The sequence below is a fragment of the Pipistrellus kuhlii genome, unplaced genomic scaffold, assembly GCF_014108245.1.
Source record: "Pipistrellus kuhlii isolate mPipKuh1 unplaced genomic scaffold, mPipKuh1.p scaffold_m20_p_4, whole genome shotgun sequence".
Lineage (NCBI taxonomy): Eukaryota > Metazoa > Chordata > Mammalia > Chiroptera > Vespertilionidae > Pipistrellus > Pipistrellus kuhlii.
Window position 1 is genome coordinate 33,442,536 of NW_023425540.1, and position 19,354 is coordinate 33,461,889.

Genomic DNA, 19,354 nt, shown 5'->3' on the forward strand with positions numbered 1-19,354 from the left:
TTGTATTTGGCCATTACAAGCTGTAGAGAGATTCCGATTTCTGCATCTCCTCCACCCAGTGGACACCGTGCTTTCACTGTTACTGAAGGCTGTGTCTGTGGCACATAAATCAGCATGGCGATTGGTGTGACTGACATTTTTGTTTACATCAGAACTCTCCAGAGCGGTATAATAATTCACAGTACCATAAGTCAGTTCAGTTCACTCATTAAGATAGCTTTTTACAAAGAAGCTATTCCATTTATCTTCATGGGGATGTCGGACCAATCAGTAATAGATGCTGTAGCTCGGCTGTTGACCTCCATGAATATGAGTGAAATCAATGACCTATTGGCCCTGTCGCTATTCCCAGTTGATCATCTTGACAGCCTGCTTGTGTAGAACCTTCAAGTGGATTGTATTTCGTGGATCAGCTTACCAGGGGCATACAGGCAACAAACGTGTTCCACAACTGTCGCTTTATGTAAGCCACACATTATGCCACATTTCCCAGCTGAGTTATGAACACTTCCTGGTCAGTAACTGCAAGCAGCTTTCTTTAATTTACCTGGCCTGTATGGGTTTAAACAATCTACAACTTAGTGCATATTAGTGTGTAGGAGAAACTCTGGTTTGAAGATGTCTCTTTCTTAAAAGAAAAAAGCCTGTTGTAAAAGTAAATTCATCTGATGGTTAAGTTTGGGTTTTCAATTCTTATGATTCTTTATAACGAGGTACACATACCTGTGTACAAAATTGGCACCAGAAATGGCTTTGAGATTCAGAACTACACCTTGCTTTATCTTAATAATGTCTAATATTAGTCAAAGATATTTTTTGTCCATTTCAGTAAAGATATTTAAATGAGAACAAAATTCTTAGTCATAGGATCTATGTGTATGAAATATCATAAATAGCTCCAACCAACCAATCATTCTTTTTTATTTCCAAATCCTTAAAAAAATCAGCATGGGAAAAGTATTAACTTTGCATCCTATCTTGGAAATATGAAGATTTTACCATCTATTTTGTTTTGTTTTGTTTTTACCAGCAGGTGGCATGAATTATTGCTATGCTGGTGACAATGTAAAAACCAATGCATCTTGTCAATTTGCATTGTTATATAAGTAAAAGTGGTTCCCAAAGTATTTGCCCAGGCAAAAGTTTAACATCCTTATTATATAAAGAAGTCTTACAAATAAATAAGTAAACCTTAAGATTTCAGTAGAGAAATGGGTATACTAGTAGATATGAACATTCTGTTTACACATACACACATATATACATAGTCTTTCTCTTTCTCACACACACACAAAATGGTCAACAGCCCAGCCTGGCCAGTGTGTCTTAGTGGTTGAACATTCCCTGGTTGCAGGCTCGATCCTCAGTAGGGAGGGTACAGGAAGGCAGCCAATCAATGATTCTCTCTTATTGATATTTCTATTTCTATCTCTCTGTCCCTCTCCCTTCCTCTCTGAAATGAATAAAAATATTTTTAAGGCCAATAAACTAAAGCATATAAAAATGTTTAATCTATCATTTATGAAATGTAAATGAACATAACAAGATACAAGTTCTTACATATAAATAAGGCTTTAAAATTATACTACTCATCATTGGTAGAGGTCAAGATAGGCCTTCTGCTATATGGATATAAACAACCTTCCTGGTCAGTAACTGCAAGCAGCTTTCTTTAATTTACCTGGCCTGTATGGGTAAAGAATAAACATCCATATCAGGAATCTTAATAATATTTACACACTTTGACCCAGCAGTTACCTCCTGGGAATTTATTCTATGGAAGTATGCACAAACAACTATGCAAAAAGATAATTACTGCTACATTATTTATATGTGTGAAAATTATAAAAACAAATTTCTCAAAAATAGAGTAGTGATTTATCAATAGGATGTAATATCTGACCCACATTATAAAGCACATACTTAAAAATTCTTTACTAATGTGTAATGTTCAGTGAAAAGGGCAGGGTTTATGAAAGTATTTTTTCAGTTTGATTACAATTTTGTACCAAAATATTTTTTATATATTAATAGACAAAATACATCCACATTTTAATCTTAAGTTATTGCTAAGTAATAAGTCAACAGCTATTTTAATTTTCTTTCTAAATTTTTTTTTACATTTTATACAGTGAGCACACATTTTTTACAGTCAGATAGAAGTATGAGCATTTTCAAAATGGTAAGCCTAGCCTTGGAGACATGAATCACTATTGCTTTTGTATTTCTCCTGGAAATGAGTTCAAAAGTAAGTTATATGTCTGGGGAAAATAGAGCTCATTTGAGCAGAGGTTGAAAAGCTCTCATAAATCTAACCTCAGAAACCTCAAACTAGTATGTAGTAGAATAATGACATGGCAAGAAAAGCCACAGATGTCAGTTCGAGTTAAGGAGGTTCGAGGAGACACATAACACAGCCAGTGGAGATGAAAATCCTGTAATCTCTTATCTCCAGCTCTGGGAACCGCTAGGGACAGTCTGCGCCTCCATGTTTAACCTGCAGCAAAGTGCCTGGCATGGGAGCTGGCTGTCATTCCGGCCGTTCTGCTAATACATTTTGTCCTTAACCTTGGGCAAGTCACCAGACTTCCTGAAGCGTGAGTTTCCTCCCAGTGCTGGATGTTTATTCTTTTGTGCAGTCCGACATTCTGGTACAGTTTCAAGCCCCGCAAGGGGAGGGGTACCCAGCTAATGCTGAGGCGGAATGGAGCCTTCTGGGTCACACCCTTGGATCTGATGCATCTGATGTCATCCTGGCCCTGTCACTTTGTGAGTAACAAATTACCATGACCTGAGAAAGGAAGTTTAATTCTCTTGGAGATCACAAAATGAAAGCAGAGATATGCCATGGAATAGGAACAAAGCTGGTGCATACTTGAACAATGTATATATTTTTTCCTACATAAAAATTCGAGTTCGTAATTATCAAGTTAATTTTCCCTCCGTCAGCGGTTGAGACTTTAGGGACACTGATACATAAGAAGCACCCAGTTCAGGGGATTTTATTGTTTAACCTCCAAGCTAACTTTTATTCCGAGATGTACTATATAGGAATGTTTTATAAACTTACCTTAACCGCAGTATAAAAAAAATAGATGGTAACCCATGCATACTAATAAAATGGAGACAAAGATTTCACAAAACAATACCTGTCCTTACTTCTCTGCAATGTGTTATGACATTTCCTCTTCAATGCCACTCTATTCGATTAAAAATATACTGGTTATGACTCACTGATTTGATTTCATACCACACTAACCTACTGCACACCTCATTTTGACGAACACTGGTATAGAGTTTTTGAAGAGGTAACCAGAATGAAGAGAAAAATCGTCAGATATCCATGAGATCTATTAAATATCACTGACAAATTTCCTTACAGAGAAACAGGAAAGAAAAATAGATCCTTTCTATATTAAGGTCCTTGTGACCGGAGCAAAGATACAAATAAATAGGAAAAGAGCATGTTAAAGGGAAGACTTCCATATCTCCAATAATTTCCAAGTAAGAAAAATGAAAAGAGGTGAAAATGTGCTCATGAGAGCAATCACGTGTCACTGTGCAGATGAATGAAATTGCCATCACCGTCAGATAACCTGGAACTAGAAGGGCCCAGACCTAAGTGGCCTGGGTTTGATTCTCGTGTCCATCTTGTTCTTTCCCTTTTTTGTCTCAGTCCCAGTCTATGGACGGGTCCTTGTGATTGGAAGGATGAGCACATGATAAAACAGCTCTAGGCAGCAGCCATGTGCGTGGGGACAGTGTACTGTCTGATTCCCGCCCACCTTCTGGGCCACTCCGTACTGGAAATGCCCACCGTCTCATAATTCAGCAAGACTCGTGCTTCTTCTGGTGTCTGTCTGTGTCTTCCAGAGCCTCCCCCGGGCAAGGGGAGGTTGTAGCACCTGCCCCCCCAGGGCTTCATTCCCACCATGTGCCTCCCACACTTCTTGAAACTCGCTCTCCTCCCGCTTCCTGCTTCTTTCCTTGTTTCTTCTCACCTTTCCCTCTCTCTGCCTTTGATGTGCCCGTGGTGCTGGTGACCATGACGTGCCTCAGAGCAGGACCCACAGGGCTGAACACTTGTCACCCAGGGCTCCAGGACTGAAGGGCTTGGAGGTACTTGAATAGGACTCGGTAGCCACAAGCCTTTAATTTCTAAAACAGGTTTTTGATGCCTTGTGATGCCCAGTTAAAAAATATCTGAATTCCGAGGCTTTGTGCAGGCATCTTATCTGCAGACCAATCCTGCCTTTGGGTTGAATGGTTCTCTTGAAATCATTAACCCCCAGAGCAGGGACCAGCGGCCGGAGTGACCGCTCAGTCAGGGCCAGCCTGGGCTTAGGAAGGTCCGGCCTGCTGTATGTGCGCCGTCCCCTCGCTGCGTGACTCAGAACGCTTGGGAATGCCCTAGAATGATTTTCTCCATCGGGTCCAAGGAACAAGGGGTGGAATCAGCCTGTCTGCAGACTCCTTATATGGAGAGGTTCTGAGGCTCTATTTTATGTTTGGTTTGTAAGAGGATTATGGTTTAAAGAAAGAAAGAAAGAAAGAAAAGCCTAAGGCAGTCATATCATGTTACTAAGAAGCTTGGTTAAAAAAGAAAAAAGAAAATACTCCTTCCAGTCGTTTCCATCTTCATTCTGGGTTACCTGGGGGGTGACAGCGGATCCATGCCTTGTTCTGGTTCTGGCGGACTCCCCCCTGCGCCTTGAATGCCTCAGAGGAGGAAGCCCTCTGTGATGAGACACTGTCTGCCTGTGTCTCCCAGCCCCGGCCGGGGAGCCCGCCACGCGTTCCTGCAAAGGGGTAGTTTTTATAACTTCTGGAACACAGTCCCCAGCCCTAAATCCTAAATCGCTGACCGTGCAAAAGCAAAGGGGAGCTGTGGAGCCCACCAGCGACAGTTGGCTTACCCTCCCCCCCTTGGCTCCAAGATCAGGAGAGTGAGTGACAGCAGTGGGGGCCGGCTTAGGGGCGGGGCCACCGCCCCTAGGCCCACACGTGATCCTTCTCATGCCATCTCATCCCTCCCACCTTCTAGGTGGGCAGCGGGAGAGGCAGTGATTTAAGTGTCTCTTAAATCAGGGCTGGGATGGGGGATGAGGGGCAGGGGGCGCTGCTGACGGTGCCGATGGGATTGTGAAGGGAAGGTCTGTGGGTGGGGCCTGCCTGTCCACAGCCAGGGAGGAGGGGCTTCACCTGAAACCTATTGGCCAGGCTGGAGGCGGGGAGCTGCCCGGGGCCTTTCTATTAATAAACGGGGATATTGGAGCCAATTGGGAAATAACCTCCTGGAAACAGATAGAATATCGAACCTTAAAGGGAGCATTCTAAAAGTAGTCATACAGTGCACCTCTCATTTTCAAAGATGATTTGAGAAGACTTAGAGCTTTTTAAGTTAAAAAGACTTCTCAGGGGGAAAAGCAGTGCTCCCCAAATGGAACAAGAGAGATTTCCCAGCATAACTTCCAATGAAGAAACAAACAAACAAACAAACAAACAAACAAACAAAAAAACCCAAATCAAACCCCAGTAAATTGATTTCAGCACGTGGTGTTCAGGCAGAGAACCAAACACTAAATTAGAGTTGTTAGTGGCCATTTTTGTATGGGCTATAGCCTATACTTATACATTTTTAACTTATGATTTTTGTTTTCTCTTTCTTACTTAATAGTTGGGTGGGGGGATGGAGTGAGGCCTAGAGTTGTTACGTGATGTGAAGACATGATATAATATTTCGAAGCCAAACTTCACAGTCCATCCTTTAGGAACAAGATGTCCTGGTTCTTGTGTTAATCCATAGGGAAAAGTTGTTCTGCTCTGATGTCCGTGTGGTGGAGTTCTAGAGGGTTTTTGTGTTCTTCGGGTGGATGTGGGGGTGGATGTACAGTTGCTATAGAAAGAAATAAGGGTAGAAAAAATCTTTACACAAACCAGAGATTAGCTGTGTCGTTTGACCAGGATTCCCAAAACATGAAATGTAAAATGTTAGATCTGAGAATTTAGTAACAATACAGTACACGGCCATGTTGAGATGCTAAATATAAAAGAGAATGCTTAGTGCAAACTAAGGAGCAAACAAATACATTTCCTTTCAGGGCAGTGGGGAGAGGCTGTGCATTGAGGCCTTGTGTGAACACCCAGACAAAGTCCAGTCCTTTAAAAACCAAGGCAAAGAGCTCTGACTGCTTTGCTCAGTGGATAGAGCGTCGGCCTGCGGACTGAGAGATCCCGGGTTCAATTCCGGTCAAGGGCATGTTTCTTGGTTGCAGGCACATCCCCAGTAGGAGGTGTGCAGGAGGCAGCTGGCCGATGTTTCTAATTCTCTATCCCTCTCCCTTCTTCTCTGTAAAAAAAAAAAAATGAATAAAATAGATTAAAAAAACAAACAAAACAAAACCAATGCAAAGAGACCATTAGAAAGATCCACAATTGGATTATGTTATTATGCCTTTAGTGTCCTACTGGTCCCAGGTATGGTGTTTTAATTCATAGGACTTTTAGAAAGCATGGCCGTCCGGTTTCCTCAGTGTTGTAGGATGTTTCTTTTCTTTTTTTTCTTTTAAAATATATTTTATTGATTTTTTACAGAGAGGAGGGGAGAGGGATAGAGAGTCAGAAACATAGATGAGAGAAAAACATCGACCAGCTGCCTATCCACTGAGCCAAACCAGTTTCGGCGGGGATGTTTCTTTCTAAATTACTTTCAGTGGTCTACATACACTTTCAGATAGTTTCCTAGAGTTGATGCTGGAGCGAAAAGAATTGCAAACTGGGTGGCTTATACCAACAGAAACTATCCTTTCATGCTTCAGGAAACTAGAAGTCTGAAATCAATATGTCAGCAGGCTGATTGCTTCTGGATGCTCTGAGGAGGGATCTGGCCCATGCTTCTCTCTCTGTTCTCCTGGTGTTGCTGGCACTTCTTGGCATCCCTTGGCTGGTGGACTCCAGTATCTGGCTTATCTTGATTTTTATCGCTCCACAATCTGCCTTGGTTGTCACATGGTCTGCTCTCCCTGTCTCTGTTTTCTGTTCTTATAAGGACACCAGTCTTTGGAGCAGGGCCCACCCTCATCTGATATGACTTCATTGTAACTATGTCTGCAAAGACCCTGCTTCCAAATAAGGCCACATTCTGAGGTTCTGTGCAGACATTTACTTGAGGGGGGCCCTGTTCAAACCCCTTCTGTTTTGTTCTTTTGAATTTGTAATAGATTCAGAACTGCAGCTAAGCTTGTTAGACCTGCTGTCTATAGGAGACAAGAGAGATCCTGTGCCATAAACTTGGAGGGATCTTCCTGAAATACAGTCCTTGAGCTTTAGCATTTGACTCAGTGGTGTCTATTTTGGGGCCTTCTTCTCCCTCCCCCCCTCTTTTTTCCTTTTTTTTTTTTTTCTTTTCTTTTTTTAAAAACTGGATTCTGGGCTGAATGTCTTAGTTGAGACATTAGCTGGATAAAGAACTTCTGAACACATGATGTGTTATGCTTGGATCTTTCAGACAGTGCCTTTTTGGATGCTAGAGGAAAAAATGAGCCAAGTAATGTTTCTGAGCCTCAGCCTGGGCCAGGATTAGAAATGTGTGAGAAGAGGCTGTGTGGGAGAGGCCCTGGAACACATTCCTTCTTACGCTGGGACACAAACCCCTCTCTTCTGTCAGCCCTCTGAGCTGCTGGAGACTGTTGCCACTTGTGCGGGATTTGAGAGGCCGGTCCATCCCTGCCTATCTCTCATCTGCCTGTGAATTACTTTCTGTGTCGGGTGCATGTCACGTTTGTTACAGCTGTGGGGGGTACTGACTGGGACACATTCCCTTCTCAGCTCAGTTTATTAGTATTTTTTTTGAGAACTGCCCTTGTGCAGATTTACCCACTGGACTGTTGAAGCAGGGAGGGCAAGGCCACAAAAGAAAATGATTGGAAAGCCCCGTCGCAAATGTTCACCAACACGGTACGCAATTAAAGCAACATCCTCCTGGGAACCTGAGATCTCTTGCATCGACCTTCTTATTTCTCCGCCGCAAGGAAGTACGAAACCTCAGAGGAACACAAAGGAAGAGAATGATATTGAACATAAGATGATTTTAAATGTTGGCAGCAGCCCACATACTTGAAAAAACCAAAACCCTATTTCCGTTGTTGCGCACCTGTCATTACCGTGAATGAGTGCTTTTTGTCTCCTGATGGATGGTTGGTCTTAACTGCGTGCTGCTTTTTATTAGCGGAGTGAAACAGGGTGCTTTGTGATTCTGATGGAATACAGTGCACAAACCGGTGTAATTATCCAGTGTTTGTATAATCAGTGAGATTTTGAAGCGGAGTGTTGCACCACTCAGAAGTGGCCTAATTTCACCTGACAGCATTCCACTCAGACTTCAAGCATCTCCTCCAGGAGGCAGAGCGTGTTTTCTGGAGGCAAAAAGGCAATGCCGGTGGGAGACCGAGTTGTTCTAAATCACTAGCTAATTATGATGCTGCCGGTGGAGTACTGAGAAGGTCTTGTTCTAGATGGCAGATAGATGCATCCCTATTGTTTTAGAAATGTCACTTGTTTATTACGCATGAAGCATGATTCCACTTTATGCCCCATGGACCCAGTAATGAACCAGCCAAATCCATTCCGTTCCATTCAGCAGGAAGGTCAGACCCAGAAATGGGGGCCATTTGCCAGGAATCCCGAGGAAGGTGAAGCTGGATAAAGATGTAGGTGAAATCGGGGACTCATTGGGAAAAGCTACACAAACGAAATGGACACTCTTCCTTTTGAAGGAGATAGTCTCTCTGACAAGAAAGGAGCTTGTTCCGTTGAGCTGTTTCAGAAACCGTTGCAATACCAGTTGCAAAGAGGAAGGTTGGATTTTGTATTAACTCATTTAAATCAATTTATTTCAGCTCAGCAGGACACCAGAGCAAAAAATGTGAACAGTGCCCCAGGGCTGAATCTCACAGTCACCCCGCTCATCTAATTTGAACTCGATTGCTTTTTTCATTAAATTGAAAAATAATTTCAGGCAGGCCACCTTTCTAGGGATTACTGTGATGAATCATATTCTAGGGAAGAATCCTTGCTTTTCTCAGGTAGAACTGGTGACTATGAGTCTGGGTTCGTCCCCCTTTCCTTCATGAAGCCTGCCTATCTTGATCTGCATTATATTTTTAAAATGTATTTTATTGATTTTTTTACAGAGAGGAAGGGAGAGGGATAGAGAGTTAGAAACATCGATGAGAGAGAAACATCAATCAGCTGCATCCTACACACTCTCCACTGGGGATGTGCCGGCAACCAAGGTACATGCTTTTGACTGGAATCGAACCTGGGACCCTTGAGTCCACAGGCCGACGCTCTGTCCACTGAGCCAACCGGTTAGGGCTTGATCTGCATTCTTAATGAGAGCTACCAATGATAGTAATAGCTAACACTTGCTGAACGTTCACCATGTGCCAGGCACTGTTCTAAGGACTTTGCTAATTCAATCCTCACAGCCTCCCAAGATGGAGGTACTGTTATCATCATCATTTAACCATGGGGAAACTGGGGCTCAGAGAGGTTAAGTAGCCTGCCTTAAGCCACCCAGCCAGTAAGTGCTGGAGGTTGGGCTCAGACACCTGCAGTCAGGCTCCAGAGCCCACTACTCAATTCCGAAGACCCTCGATCACCAGCGGAAAGCATTCTTTAGTGAAAGAGTACCTGTACCCCGGACAGAGCTTCTGAGGACCTTGTAGGTCTGGGGCAGAGGGACCCCAAGCACAGGAACTACAAGCTTTTCCCGTGCAGCATCGGCTCCTCTCTTGGGCACCTAAACCTTTTTTTTTTTTTTTTTTTTTTTTAAAGCAGAGCCTAATTGGCAATGGGATGTGCTAAAGGAGACTCTCTTACACAGCTGTTGGAAGAGTATATTTTATTTTAAAAAGGAGTAAAGTAGAGCATGGAGAATATAGTTACTATATTAACTACGTATGGTGCCAGGTGGGTACTGGATAGATGGAGAAACACTTTGTAAAGTGTATGATTGTCGAACAACTATGTTGTACACCTGAAACTAATACAAAAACGATATAACGTAAATTATAAAAAAATAAAAACAAAAAAGTCTTTAACAATAGAAGAAGAGTAAATCTGAAATCCACACCTTTCCCAAGAAAGCTGTAGCTGAAAGGCATGTCCTTGTCAAGGGTCCATCATCTTGAAGACAACCTGTGCCCCGTCACTCTCTCTTAGCTCTTTAAGTTCCAAGGAATCTGAATTACTGGAAGAATTCTTTTTAACGATCTAAAAGGAAGAGGTGGGAGCTGTCTGAGAGGCAAAGGCAGGCCACTGGCATAGCTGCTCAGTCCTCAGAAGCCCAGGGGGAAGACCACGGAGGACGCTGGCTAGAGATTAATAGGCCAGTATTCTCCTGTCCTCCCCAGGACTGCTCACCCCCTCCTCCCAGTGTGGACAGAAGATTAGTGATGTGGCGCAGATGGCCAGCTGGGAGGGGAGGGCTCAGGAGAGGCTTCAAGGGAGAAAATTGGTGACTATGCGATGGACTGGGGGTGGTGGCTGTGGCCTGGGAAACACTGCCAACTACAGAGTGAACCAGAGGAGGATCCAGTTTGCTGTCTTCGCTGCAGGTTTATAGACTGAAAACAAAGACACCTTATCGGACCCAAATGAAAAGTTAACGTGAGAATTAAAAGGAGTCTATGCAAAGCGGACATTGGGACAGTGGTTTCAAAGCTTGCCTTGGCTATGGAGGAGGGAAAATACAAAAATGACAAGAGCCAACATGACAATAGCCGTCCTGTGTGAATTAATCAAAATTATACCTATTTTTTTTTGTCAGTTTGGCAAAAAATAGTATATTTTTTGATGTGCTGCAGAATTTTAGTAATTCGTTTATGATGTGTGCCATGAGATGAAAAGGGTTGAAATTACTGTTAAAAACTAATTTCTGAGTTAGAATCCATTTAAGATTTTATTCCCATATTACCCAGGGCACTTAATTTGCATTCTCTTCTCTTTTGGTCTACTGTTTCCTTTGGTGATGACTGGCATTTTATTCTAAACATTACTAACTGGCTACAAACCAAAATGGACCCAAACGTTCTGGAACAACCTCCTCTGCCTAATTTACCAGTGAGGAGGACCTTAAAGCCAGAGAGACCTGGGTACAGGACTGATTTTGTCCCCGTAAGCCATCTTGTGGCATTAACAGAACATCCGCGATCTTGTTGCTCCCTCATGTCAGTGGCGGGTGTCTGGTTGGGTGAACAGCAGAGCTGGTGCACCGTGGACTTAGGGGCAGTCATTAAACCTTGTGTTGGCAAACTTGGGGTTAACGTGGGGAAGTCATTTCTGATAGAACATTAAACGAAGAAAGCAGGACCACCAACTTGTGTTCCCAGTCTGCCCTCAACTATGTGAAAAATGTATGTGTGGAAATGAAAGGAAAGATGAACGATGAATAATAATGATTGTTTTTTGGGGAAGGTGATTATAAACGAATGCTGGCTGCTGCCTCATTGGTGTCATCCAAATGGCCTACCGTAGGCATGTATTTAATCTCCTCATTTGTGGAGAACTGCCTTTGTGAGATTGACACGAGTGTGGTCTTGCCACTCCTGTGGGTGGGCTCCCAAAGCTGCAGCATGTGGCTGGCCTAAACCCAGGGTCCCTTGTTTTTCAGGTAGGAAAACACCATTCTGTCAAGATTGAGTTGCCTTTTTAATCATTTTGACGTTTCTTAAAAAAGAAAGAAATGTAGACTTACAGAAAAAATTTAGATTCCTATACTATCTTTTATGACTTTTTAAATCAACCGTGTGTGTGTGTGTGTGTGTGTGTGTGTGTGTGTGTGTGTGTTTAATAGCTTTTGTTGAAAAATACCATTTTGAACACTCTACAGCTGGGCTTTTGCAAGCAGTGTGGCGGAGGTAGCCATGTGGTCCCACCCGAGGAACCGCAAGGAAACCAAGGACATCTGCAGTCTGAGAAGAAAGCTGTCCAAGGTCCCAAGAGTCAGTGTAAGAAAACAAAATGTAGTCAGGAAATTGTTCTCTGGCTAGGTCTGGCGTCTGGCTTTATGAATTCTGACCAGACCATGCTGAAGTACTTTGTATTGGTCTCAGATACATATTTGCTGAGTCTTTTTGCACAGATTTGCCTTTCTTTCCTTCCCATGTACACATATGAGGCCAGGTGTTAGCTTTGCTCTGTTACCCAGCAACAAGCTGGCCTCTCACCGTGGCCGAGTTCTCACACCAGGGAGCCGGGAAGGGGTGTGGATGTGCCAAACCCACTTCATCTGCTCTGCTGGGAACTATTTCTCAGACTTGCGGAATCACATTTGATTTGACAAGAATCACTCCCTGAAGTTCAGTCATGTGAAGGTCTTTTAATTGGCTCCAATCTGGAAATATTTGTCAGAAGCAATAGTGTTTTGCTATTTCCGTGGGTACCAATCTTCCACTATAGTCTTACTCAAAAGTAAAGTGAAGACAAGCAGAATTGAGGCGTAGAGTCAGTGCGGTGGTAATTTGTAACGACAGGTTGGAATTGGATCCTGGCGGGACCACACGCAATGGGTGTATGTGGCTTTGGGTGGTGGCAGGGGTGCAGATAAATAAAATAGGCACTTAGAAATACAAACCCGGGAAGATGTCAGAATCAACCTCCTTTCCCCTTTTTATTCTCTGGGTTCCCTTCTGCTGGCCATCAAACCCGGAGAGAGACGGGTCCCTGTCCCTTTGTTTAGACCCTCAAGTCAGCTTTGCTCAGCGATGGGACTCATGGACCGCATGCTGCACAGAATCCCTCCCCAAACCTTGTGCTATTGCACTTTGAAGAAGAAACCTCTTTTCTTTAGGTTGACAAGATGATCTTTAAAACACCATTCTCACCAAAATTTGCAGGTTGGAACTATAGTTAGGAAGCAGTTCTTGGTTAAAATGCCATGCAGTCTCTCCTGTATTGAACAGCAGCAAAACAAAACAGTATACTGGTGTGAAATTATTATTACTTTTATTGTTTTGCTTTTGCTTCCACTTGGGAATTCATTTCCTTTATTACTTGCCTCCTATTCCTCGCTCGTGCTTGTGTGTCTGTCTCAGTGGATGTGACCCTGTCAGGTTCTCTAGGAATCGCGTGGACATGAGGTGTTCTCAGGAGCAGAGGGGACAGGATTTTGGACAAGGAATCCAGATGGCCCCCATGGGGGCCCATGTTTTTGCCACTCAGACTTAATGACTTTCCTGCAAGTGTATGTTAGGCTGACGAATTTTTGGACCAATTGAATGTTTCTGGTCCCATTCCAGTTTGCTGTTAACAACTTGATCTGTTGGTAAACAGACACAGAGGTAGCGTCTATACGTCTATACGACATGAAAGGAGGTTTGACAACTTGTAGCTAATTTGGCCAATACAGATGGCCAGGGCCCGGGAGTGTCAGGGGGAAATGCTGGAGCACTGAGGCTTATCCAGTCAGCTGTGCCCAGGATCCTGCCCAGCTGAGCTCATGAACTTTGCCAACCAGGGTTTTTCTGAATAAGTAAACACCTTACCAGATGGAGAGGTGCTTATAGAACAAGACTTCCAGGCCTAAAAAGCGTATTGTTCTGTGTGACCAGACTTGGGGAATTGGAGGCTGCTTAGATCCACCGGCGTATTCCTCCTGCACTATGAAAAGGCACCCTAACCAGGGAATTTTGCTCTGACAAATCGAGCTGCACTGCAAAATTTTGAATGCTATCAAGGTGCTCCAAAGCCTCTATTATTCTAAACTCTGGCTTGGTTATCGGATGAGGTATTTTTCTAAAGAGAGCGGAAATTTAAGGCTGGACATTCTATTGAATTACAAGTGAATCCATGTCCTTACACACTGTGTCCCTTCACTGTCTTAGCATTTGATTATATATTACAAGCATATATTACTTTCTAAATACTTTATATACAAAAATCTGTCCTCGCTGACTAGAATGTTAAACTGTTCGAGAGTGGTAATCCCATGTTATGTACAGTAAAGAGCCAATTTATGCAAAAGGCTTAAATTGCCTCCCCATTTATGCCCACTTTACAGATGAGGAGACTGAGATCCAGGGAGACATTGAACAGAGACAATCATGGCATCTTCAGGAGGAGGAGAGGGATTTGGGTCAGGGAGGTTTTATATAAGTGTCTATGCTTTGATTTTGAAATGGTTCATTTATGCAGGAAGTTGGGGATTTGGGCACTATATTCAGTTTAATTATTATCATAATTAAAGCTATACCCATTTATTGAGCACCTGCATGCCAGGCCCTAGATAAACCAGATCTCATTTAATCTTCACTTCAGCTCTACAATGTTTGGGACCTGTCTGACCCCTTTACTGATGAGGAACCTGAGGATCAGAAAAGTTAAATAATCTGCCTAAGGTCATAACTAGCAATTTGCAGGGTCAGAATTTGAACCCAGGTCTGTCTGTCTGTCTCCAAAGCTTCCTTCACTGCCTCTAGGAGAGAGGGGCCTTATGCAATTAAGATGGGGGAGTGGGAGGGTGGGGAAGGGAATGTATTCAGCATCTGGAAGCTCCTGAAAAGGCAGATAGGCTGTCTTAACACAATAAAGAATATTACTAAGTGCTTACTTCCTAAGGGCTGGCAAGTAATTAACAATAGGCCATCTCCTATATATGAAATTATTTGTTTAAGTTGACATATTGTATTATGTAGTTGATAAACAGCAATGTGCCAGTGATTTAGCTTATGGCCTGGAGGAAGAAGTGCCTCCCAGACTCTTAACGTTTATTAAAATTTGACATTGATGGATCTAGTCGTTGAAGAATGGAGATAAAGAAAGGGACATTAGTGAAGCTTTAGTAGAGATTTCAGGAGCCCTACAGTTTCAGACCAAATTCATAAACAGTTTCCCACAAACAGTGTGAGATCCAGGCCTTACTTGTGGTTGTTTAAACTTGAGAAGTGGGGCACATACAGCGACTTTTCACCTGGTAGAGGATGGGGCGCCATCAGGATTATACCCAAATTGCTCCTTTTCTTTTTTTTTCTTTCTTTTTAAATGTTTTAATAAATCTTTATCGTTCATATTATTACAAATGTTCCTCTTTCCACCCCTCCCTCCATTGCTCCCCTCCACCAGGTTCCCACCCCACCCTCTGCCCTTTCCCCACCCCTCATTGTCCTTATCCATAGGTGCACAGTTTATGTTCAGTCTCTTCCCACGCCCCCCTCTCCCCTTTCCCCCAAGAATCGTCAGTTCACTCCCCTTCCATACCTCTGATTCTATTATATTCAACAGTTAATATTGTTCATCAGATTTTTTTTTTTAATTTCCTTGGTTTTTAGATTCACTTGTTGATAGTTACGTATTTATTGTTCATACTTTTAATCTTTATTTACTTGCTCTTCCGAAAGAACCCCCTTCCGAATTGCTCCTTTTCTATTGCCTTGTGTTTCTGTGGGTTCTTCTAGAGTCAACACGGGATGGCTATTGTAGATTTGGTGGAGAAGGGAAACATTCATTTTTTAACTCAGCAGGGGAAGGTTTTATCCATTCATTTATCTTCTTTGTATTTCCATTTCCATTTTGAGCTATAAATGGGACTTTGGAAGCAGGAGGGAAAAAGATGTTATTGTGGATTAGGGTCAATGGAAAAAAGGGTGGTCAGTTGTGTATTCAGAAGTAACCTCCCACCCCCAACAAAAATTTCCTGCAGCCACTTCTCAGCTATTTTTGAAAAGACACTGAAAAGAACATAACATCTTTAATCAAGAGCAATAGTATTAGTCGTTTACTACGTTATACTTTTCTTGGAGCCTATATTTATTTTGGTAGGCTGGAAATAGCTGAAGTTATTTTAGCAACCATGACAATTGTCTAGGAATTGAGTGTAGGCTGGGAATAGCCTGGCTGATTACATTGTTTAGAAATAATCTCTTCTCTCTCCCCCCTTTTTTGCAATCTCTTCATGGAAGAGGGCTCATAAATGTTCCTGTGGCTGATTTATTTCACGATGCCTTCTTTTATATCAACTCAGCAGCCTCACAATGCAACCATTTATTCTAGACTGTACTCTTTGAAGTCTGTTGTGAAGTGAACAGGGCTAGTTCTATTCCTGAGACAAGTCTATAGGCAACCTCAAGGCTTTTAAGAAATCTCATAATTCTCAGAAAGTGGAAAATTGGCAAACAGGAAGACTTTTGCCCTGTCCACATCAGGGGCCAGCATCCTCTGGTGGCTTACTAGAGATTATTGTAGAATCTTTGTCCCTGGAGGTCTTCAAGAGCAAGCTAGACTGACCACAGAATTAAGTAAGTGCTCATGGGTCCTGGGCCTTGAAGTGGTACCTGGATGGATGAGTGAATCTAACCTTAGGCCCAGAGAGGGTTGGGGATTTTATAAGCCACATACCTGGGTGTCTTCATTCCAGAGCACACCATTTATATCCTGTGGATAGTGAATGGTGCTCCTGGGCTTGGGGAAGACATATTGCTTCTCCCCTGGATGTTGGTATCTCCACCTTCAAGAATTTCAGTCTGGGTCTGAGGACAGAGAAGAGCCTCACCCTGATCTGGCCAGGGTGTTTGCATGGTGGTACCCAGGGGGCTGAGGAGAGAAGATGAGTTTCAATGTCAGGTGCGCCTAGTTTGAATCCCAGCTTTGTCACTCACCAGCCATGGCTTTGGACCAATCACTCAATTTCGGTATACCCGGTTTCTCCATGTAGTTGTGAACATACAACGAAGTTGGTCGTAGAGCTCTTGTTGAGGATTAGATATAATGCAATCCACAAAATACACAGAGCGAACAGTCAGTAAATGGTGGCTGTGTGGTTCCTGCTAGCACTAGTATTGGCGTTACAGTGAAGGGACGGACGACCTAAAAATGCTTCTCTCTCTGAGACTCTTCTCAACTGATAGGGCCTCTTGCTGCCACAACCAGGAGTCTGGCAGATGGACAGGGTAAGCTGCAGTTAGTGAAGAGGAATGGTGATGTTCCTGGCACCCTCTGCCCTTCTTTTCTACTCGTTGTGATTTCTGCACTCAGTTCCCACATAGGCTCTGCTGATGGTGTGATGAAAAAAATAGGTGTTGGAAAAACCAGAACTGACAGCTAGGTCAGAGGCCTTGTGATGAACTAGTACTAACTTGCCGTCACCAGGAGTGAAGGGCTTTTGGGTCTGAGACAGCGCTGTAGGCAGCATCACGCCATACGATGTGCCAAGGCATTGGGCTGATTCTGTGGAACTTAATGCTTAACGTTCTGTGATCAAAGATATGGTGTGTCTCTTGGCAAAACTAATATGATTGACACAATGAGTGTCTGAACTGAGGAAAAAGGGAAGAACCAGAAGTAGAGGCAGAAGTAATTTTTTCCCCCTGTGAAGTCATTGTCAACATGGCAATTTAAAGGTCTTTTTATGTCCTCTGAGATCTTTTTGTGGTGTCTAATTTGGAAAATCTTTGATGGGAAGACATGACATGATGGGCAGGGCATCGTCTACCCTCTGCACCCCCCTATAACTCCCATCTCTTATTTCTTGAGGAAATGAGAATAAAATGGTGCTAAACAAAAGGAAAATGTTATTAAAAATAGAAAGTTAACAACACAAAACAAAAAAACAAAAGGCAAAAGCTCTCTGACTTCCTGAAGTTACATGTATTATATTGTGGCCATACTTCTGAACTATTTCTAAAGAAATATAAGGCTGTTCACATCATTCTTGTTTCCTTCCTTAGATTCTATCACCTCAGCAGAGCCCACAGGCTTTGCTATTTACATGTATTGTGAGGGAACCAACCCAGTAGGGACTTAGGAAATATTAAATCATGGTCATTAAAAAACACTTCCCTCTGCACTTGGAGACCTTTTATGAATGCGCAGGGGTGGAATATTAGCTGCAGCTCAGTGAGTGTTGCTCGGGGTAATTATGCTGCTGGGGTGAAGGCTTCCAGTGCAATGTATGAGGATTTTCATTTAAATCCATCCTTCGGAGTTTGCCACAAGGAGCCCCTGCAAAAGCAAAACCTAGGGGAGCTTTAAGAGAGGCAACTTCCCAGACATTCTGTGTTAGATTAGAATTCCCTGCTTCTAATCCTTTTTTAAAAGAAGGGAGTTCGAAACCCATTTGGCTCAGTAGATAGAGCATCAGCCTGTGGACTGAAAGGTCCCAGGTTCGATTCCAGTCGGGGGAATGTGCCTTGGTTGTGGGCATATCACCAGTGAGGTGTGCAGGAGGCAGCTGATCGATGTTTTTCTTTCATCGATGTTTCTGACTATCCCTCTCCCTTCATCTCTGTAAAAAAACCAATAAAAATATATTTTAAAAAAAGAAGGGAGAATGTGTGACCATCTCCATGCCAACAGTTTTAGCCTAAGTGGATGATATTCCAGATTTCTGCCATCACTGACCCAAAAAAGTTAAGTTAAGAATTAAATTACACTACTTCTCTGGTAGCCCATCTTTGGCTTCTAACAAGGAATCTCAGAAATATCTAGATGAAGAATCAAAGACACCTTTTATGCCACTTGAGATGATACCACTTCATGGGTGAAGGCAGCTGGGTCATGGAGCTGAGAGGTCACAGGGCCTCTAAGAGGAATCTGCAGTCCTCTTGGGAAGGAAAAGGCCATGCCTTATTCCTGCTTCTGCCATTATCTTGCTGTGTGACTTGGTCAAGTCATGTAGCCTTTCTTTTAATATTTTCTAACTTGTGAACGTCCCTTATGATGATCTCACATTTCAAATCCTAGAGATCACTATGTTGATATGTGGGTGAGAGGAGTCTTGTCGGAGGACTTGCTTATTGCAATGTCAAATGTAGTTATAAGTCACTGAAATTTAGGTTTGAAGGAGTCGCTAGAACAGAAGTTCTCACATCTGTCTGCTGATCAGAATTGTCACTGGAAATTTTAAATCACAGACTTCAACTCTGGTTCTAGACATTCGGATTCAGTAGATCCAGGTTGGGCTCTGCCATATACACTGAGTGGCCAGATAATTATGATCTCTGAATGCATGATAAACTGGCCACTCACTGTGTGTGTGTGTGTATGTATACACACACACACACACAATATATATATATATATATATATATATATATATATATATATATATATATATATATATATATTAGAGGCCCAGTGCATGAATTTGTACAGGGTGGGGGCCGGCCAGCCTGGCCACAGGGAGGGGACATGGGTGGTTGGCCAGTCTGCCTGCTGGCCGAACTCCTGGTTGAGGGGACAATTTGCATATTAGCCTTTTATTATATAGGCTATACACTGAGTGGCCAGATTATTATGCATTCAGAGATCATAATAATCTGGCCACTCAGTGTATAGTTTTAATGAACATCCAGTGCTT

The 19,354-nt window shown here is 42.8% G+C and overlaps 1 protein-coding gene and 1 long non-coding RNA gene across 4 annotated transcripts in view; both read left to right on the top strand.

The window, feature by feature from the left end:
* Window positions 1–19,354, top strand: part of MAP1B (microtubule associated protein 1B) — an 83,234-nt gene that overhangs the window by 25,843 nt on the left and 38,037 nt on the right. The window lies entirely within an intron of this gene.
* LOC118703327 lies at window positions 13,079–18,951 on the top strand. The gene is made up of 3 exons (XR_004982988.2): window positions 13,079–13,090; window positions 16,086–16,090; window positions 18,614–18,951. It is a non-coding gene; the product is annotated as an uncharacterized LOC118703327 (long non-coding RNA).